This window comes from Lissotriton vulgaris, chromosome 6, assembly GCF_964263255.1.
Source record: "Lissotriton vulgaris chromosome 6, aLisVul1.2, whole genome shotgun sequence".
NCBI classification, from domain to species: Eukaryota; Metazoa; Chordata; class Amphibia; order Caudata; family Salamandridae; genus Lissotriton; species Lissotriton vulgaris.
The window spans coordinates 463,309,010-463,315,649 of NC_141694.1; positions in this window are offsets into that span (position 1 = coordinate 463,309,010).

The following is a 6,640-nucleotide window of genomic DNA, read 5'->3' on the forward strand; positions in this document are numbered from 1 at the left end:
TGTAAGTAGCCAAAGATGACAGAATTCCAAATCTAAGGTCCATCAGCTTTATTTATAGATATGCTGGGTGTGTCCTGTTGGAATATTCTGCTGGTTTAAACTAATATAGGATTGAACCACCATAAATGCATATGATTGTGAAGTTAGTTTGTTCTTATCTCCCATGAGGCAATGCAGTTGGGATACTTTATTGACAGCTCAACAAAATGTGGAATATGGTAAATTGAGGTCCGATAAGTTGATGGTATTTGTTTCTAGTAGTGAGGACCTGAAGTATTTGGCATATATTGATTCATTATCATTATCTAATGACTGCCATAAAGAGCTGACTAATAGGCTATTATGATTGCTTCGTACTTTATGCCATGTTTTAATAGTGGTGTATCTTCTTGCAATGTTTTCTTTGTTCGAACCAAATTCCAGTCAAACATTGACAGGGAAGGCACTCTGGGGAAGCCCAAAAACTCTCTTATAAGTATTTACCTGTATTTTATCCAGAGTGGGAGAATCTTTCCCATGCATAACAGCACTTGCAAAAGACAGTGAAGGCAGTCATTTTGCGGTAATAATGTGTTATAGTGGTTTGAAAGAAGCAAGTTTGCAGAAGGCATTTATACCTATTGACTTCCTCTAGTGTTATGTAATTGTATTTAATCCTTAGTTAGGTGCCAGTGTCATTTCTCATAGTCATTATTTTTGTTGTGTTGATTTCCAGTATATTCACAATGGTGAATGCCAAACTTTAATCAATTAACATTTGCTGACCTAATCTTGTGTGGCTCAGCAGAACGATGCCTTGCACATATTACAAGTGTGACAGTGGCAGTGTACCTAACCTGGATAGGATGAGAGTTTACTTGATCAAGTTCCATTGATCAATCAGCTATAAATAGATTGAAAAGATAGGGTCCCTGGATGCAGCCTTGTTTTAGGCCAATGGATGTGTGTATACCCCTAAACAGTGTTGGTGTACAGTTGGTCTATTGCTCGTAAAGTTCTTTCATGGAGCCTTCACCGCCTTCGTTTTGCCCACAATAGGGCTCTATCAACTTAATAAAAGGCAGCTTTCAGGTCAATAAAGCATAAAAGCGATTTTTTCTTTAGAGGCTATTTCTAGGATGTTGATGATGGTTCCAGAACCTTTTTCGAAATCCAGTCTGATTAAGAGGAATTATATTGTTGGATTTAGACCACTCCACCAGATCTTCCAAGATTAATGAGGCATAGTATTTGGACTCTGAATTGAAAAGAGTGAATAATCTGTAGTTCAATGGATTGGATTGAGTTTCCCCTTTAAACATTGGATTTTTTATTGAGCCTCTCCAACTATAGGTGATTTTCATCTCATCTCATTGTACAAGGCTGAGAGTGTGCTGGCTCAGTACTCCTGGTCGAGCTTGTAGATTTTTTTTTTAATGCCTTTTGGACCTGGAACCCAATCACATCGACCTGCCATGATTATAATTGCCACTTTTGCAAGGGTACAATATTGTACCACTGGTCGGAGTGGAGTCTCGGACATCCTTGTTGTTTCTATCCTGCTTAGCTCTTTGTAGATATTTGTAGCTGGCATGGATAGTGACTTTGGATTGCAGAACATCTCAGTCAAGTGAGCTATTCAAGTATCTTTCTGAATCCTTGAATGCCTGAGCTGTTTCTAATTCTTACATCTCTACCAATGCCATTGATAGTTACCCAAGAGGCTCTAGATGTTGTGCATTCTGAGTTAAACAGGATCTTTGCCAGAACTCTTCAGATTTTATTATTCGACCAACCCAGACTTGCTTTTTTATAGCTTTCTCAAGGTTTATATTTGTTTTTACCATGTTTGAGCAATTGAGCTACATTTCCCCATTTTCTTAATTTCACACCTTAATACTTTTCTTATGGTTAGGGTTTTGGCTGATCCGCCAACTGGCCTCCATATGGTTTCCCTTTTTTTGGAATGTCGATACTGGGCATTGATGTAACACCTTTGTTGTGAACATATGCCATACAATAATTGGGTTAACATATGATATTGTACTTGCTTCCAGTATTCCTCTCACATTTGTCGGCAAAAGGGTTATGCAGTGCCGTAGGGATAGGATGGCCCCATGCATTGCTCGAGGTGCATCATGCTTAGAACCCAACAGCAGCAATGTGTAACTTTAGCGCAAACAGATATGTTTCGCAAGAAGGGGGGAGTGATAAGTGTCCAATTACTGTTTTGCCGCAGTCAGAAGACACTTTTCATGAATGGTGACCAAGAATGCGCCCTATCTTTTTGACATTCCTAACCTTTTGTTTTGGAGCAGGGCAGCCCAGCAGTATTCCTTGCAGCACTGTCCAGCACGCATATATCTTATACGAGGGCCAAAGTGTTTGCACCAATTTTAAGACCAGCTATTTTCTGGCATTAAAAAGATGCCTCTAATTAGAAGTAGCTGCAGTTTTGGGGTTATTGACGTCTTGGGATTTCCTTAAATGTTGAAAAATGGGTTTAGCAGCAGTTCTTGAACTGGAATGCACAACTTGCATTTCATTTTCATTAGGTCCCACTACCAGAAGTGGTGATCTTGAAAATTCACATTTATGCTGGAAAATTGCCACTAACTGCAGTTAGTGGAAACTTGTAAATTAGGTAATAAAAAAGCTACCATAACATCAAAAAATGTACACTATGGAGGAGTTAAGTTCTTGTAAATATGCCCGTGTGGGTGAGAACTTTGAATTATGCATGTTTTTCTATGTTACACAAAATTGTGATGTTGATTATACACTGTTAGACATACTCTTATATCTGTCTCTATAGTAAAAAGATCTGGCAATAAAAACTTTAATTACGCTGTGTTCATTTACACAGAGTTCTCCCCTGCTCAGCTGTATGGTGTGTTGACATTCAGATTGTAAAGAAGATCAGAAGCCGACAAATGATGAAAAAGAAACACATTTATTTAATAGGGCCTCATCCACAGGGTGTCTGGGGCACCTGCCACCCAGAGAACTCCCAGAGCCAGAGTTTCATTGACCTGAGAGTTCCATGCCACTTTGTTCCAAGCCACACTGTAAGACGCTATTCTATTTCTGCTGTCCCAATAAAAGCCCCAGCAAGAAGAAATTCAGATTAAATAATGCAAAGAAGAATTAAACAAATGCTAGAAAAGGTAAAGCGTACCCTCTAAAAATTATCACAACTTCTTAGGAAATATGAACAAGACACCATACAACATAATGACATGGATACTATGGATACTAGCACATTTGTTTAGCAGATACACCACACAAACTCCTTTAAGTGACCCGGCTTCTGGGATTCTCTTAAATTTCTACTGCAACCCTCTCTCTAGAGAGATTGATTTTGCGGGTTCCCTGACTGGGATGAAGAGATTATATTGTCATTTCGAGACTGCCTAATCTCACAACTCTTTGAGAGTGGAAACATAACCCAAGTTCTAAATCCTATCCCTCAATACCACATGACCCAAAGACACCACCAGCTTATATAGGGCAGTATATAAATGCAAAGGCCGGATCATCAGTGCCACTGACTGAGTTGCTCTCCCCAAACTAGGCAAAACTCACAGACCCTCCAAACAATCCAGCAGATATACCTCAGAACTCTGCATGTCAAAAAGCAGGTGCAAATAACTAGAAAGAAGATGGCACACAAGTAGGAATTACACTGTTAAAATCACTTTCAAATCAGCCCACCAACAAATAAAAAATGTGGAAAGGAGGCCTTGACATGCTGAATCAACACAAGCACCAACGCAGCTAAGGAGCTCTTCATCATCGTCAGAGAGTTAAGCTCCCCGCCTGTGACGGAAAATGCTATCCCCATATCACAGGAACTCTGCGACACCCTCTCCAACCACTACCACAAGATAGCAAAGATCTATAAAAAACGATCGACCGCCACCAACAGGGACTACCTATGTGCCACATGGGAATAATTCAGCATACCAAACACAACCAGTCTGACAAATACCATCCCCTCCGGAGCTCCCTCTGACCCCTGCCCCTATTTACTCTTCAACATGGGAAGAGACAAGATCAGCCAACAAACTCACCACAATTCTCAATGACTTGATAACCACAGCAACTTTCACCCAATGCATGGAAACACGCCAAGATCAAACCACTCCTCAAGAAACCCCCAGCAAAACCCAGCAAGTTCCAGAACTACCATCCCATCTTGCTTCTTGCATTCCCTGCTAAAGTCCTGGAGAAGGCCATCTAGAAACAGTTCACCAAACTCATTGTGAGGAACAACCTACTGGTCCCTTCGAAATTAGGCTTCAGAATAAACCACAACATCAAGACAGCTCTAATTACAGATGACATCCTCATCCTACTCAAGAGAAGAGATTCAGCTGCCCTGATCCTGGTTGACCTCTTTGAAGCTTTGATCACCATCTCCACCACAGATTCATCAATCGCTTACGCCAGATCAGCAATACAGATGACACGCTCAAATGGATAACAACAATTGATGGACAGAATGCAAATAATGTCATACATTCACCCCAGTACAGAGATCTGGGTCTAACTCGTTTTTTTCTCACTGTGCCATTCCTGTTTGAACCCACCCATATGCAAATCAGTCTGGACCCTGTGCCTTATGGGAACAGTCCAGCCCGAACTGCCAAGCCAGGTCCTCCCTGGACTGGAATCAAGCATCCTAGGAGAGGTTTCAGGGTTTTACCCCTCTTCAACCAGGATAGCTTGATTCCAGTGGTAAGGAGAGCACTGGACTCACGTCTGGGCATACCCTTTCCACTCGGGGTGACACATGCAAAAACAACAATTGATGGACAGACTGTAGAACAATGTCAAACATTCACCACCTACAGAGATCTGGGCCTAACTCCATCGTTTTTTTGCTCACCGTGCCAGGCTGGACTGTTCCCATGAGGCACAGGGTCAGACTGATTTGCAAATGTCCATGTATGAACTGGGGTGGCGGAGTGACCGAAAGAATGATGATGGATTCAACCCAGATCAGTTGACTGGGGGTGAGTTCTTGCAATGTTCAACACTCCGTCCATCATCCCCTTTGGTTTTGCTTTGTTCATCCTAAGTTTGCAGGGTATGCCCAGACATGGGTCCCTTGCTCACTTTGCCACTGGATTCAAGCTAGCCTGGCTTATTAGCCAGAAACCTGTCCCAGGATGCTTGTTTCTGGTTCAGAGAAGACATGGCTTGGCAGTTCGGGCTGGACTGTTCCCATGAGGCACAGGGTCTGACTGATTTGCATATGGCTATGACTGAACTAGGGTGGCAGAATGAGCTAGAGAATGATGATGGATTAAACCCAGACCAGTTGACTCGGGGTGAGTGCTTGCAATGTTCAACTCTCCGTCCATCATCCCCTTTGGTTTTGCTACGCTCAAATGGATGGCATCTTTTTGAGCAGGACACACCCAGAAAATCCGATTCACTTCTCTTCACAATGCAAGCCAAGCACTACATTTTCTGTGTTTCCCAGAGCTCATCCCTCAGCAGAACCCTTCAACTTTTACATGACACCACCACAGATATCGTCAGTTCACACAACATCAACTTCATCTCCTACTCCGAAGATACCAAGCTTGTCCAATCGCTCCCAGCTGACCCCACTACAATGAAGACTACCTTCAATAACTGTACCAAGAATGTGTCAGCCTGGATGAGGGTCAACTGCCTTAAGTTCAACATAGACAAGACAGAGGTTCTCAACTTTGGCAAACACACTGCCCTCTGGAACGACTACTGGTGGCCATTGAAACTTGGCCTCACCCCCATGACGAAAGACCATGCCCGCAGCTTCTTCATTATCCTCGACAGCGAACTGCCCATTAAACATCAAGTCAACGCCATCTACTCAGCCTGCTTACACATGCTCTGCATGCTTCGCAATATTTTAAGTGGCTCCCTACCTGGAAGAAAATAATGCACAACCTCATCACCAGTGGACTGGACTACAGCAACACACTCTATGCAGGCACCACCACAGAACTGATGCACAGACTCCAGTCGATCCAGAACGCAGCAGCCAGACTGATCCTCAACCTGCCCAGGAGAACCCACATTACCCAGCAACTGATAGAACCCCTTGGCTAGCAGTTCACAAGAGATGCCACTTCAAACTTCTGACCCATGCCTACAAAGCCCTCCATGACCACGGACCTTCCTACATGAACCACCACCTGCACTTCCACTGACTACCCAGGAATCTCCACTCTGCACACCTCGCTCTCGCAGAGATCCCTCACATATGCTTCAGCCACACTGGAGGACATTTCTTCTCCCACCTCGATACCTAAGCCTGGAACACCCTCCCCCTCCATCTCTGCACTACACCCTCTCTGATGGACTACAGGAATGGATTGAAGACCTGACTCTTAGACTGAGACCTGCAGAAAGCACCTAGAGACCCTTAGGGGCGACAAGCAATGCTATTTAAATATGACTTGATTGATTGACATTAGCATTGTTTTTATGTCATTTTGAACACATTGGCTATCTTCATGTCATGGGAGAACTTAGACCAGGCAGCACACCCTACAGCTAGTCTTATTTTTACCCAATCATCAAAACACACTGGTGTTGTTTTGTTAGCATACCCGAAGAGTAAATTCCCATTTTCTTTTATTCTAGCATCTCAGTATTTACATGC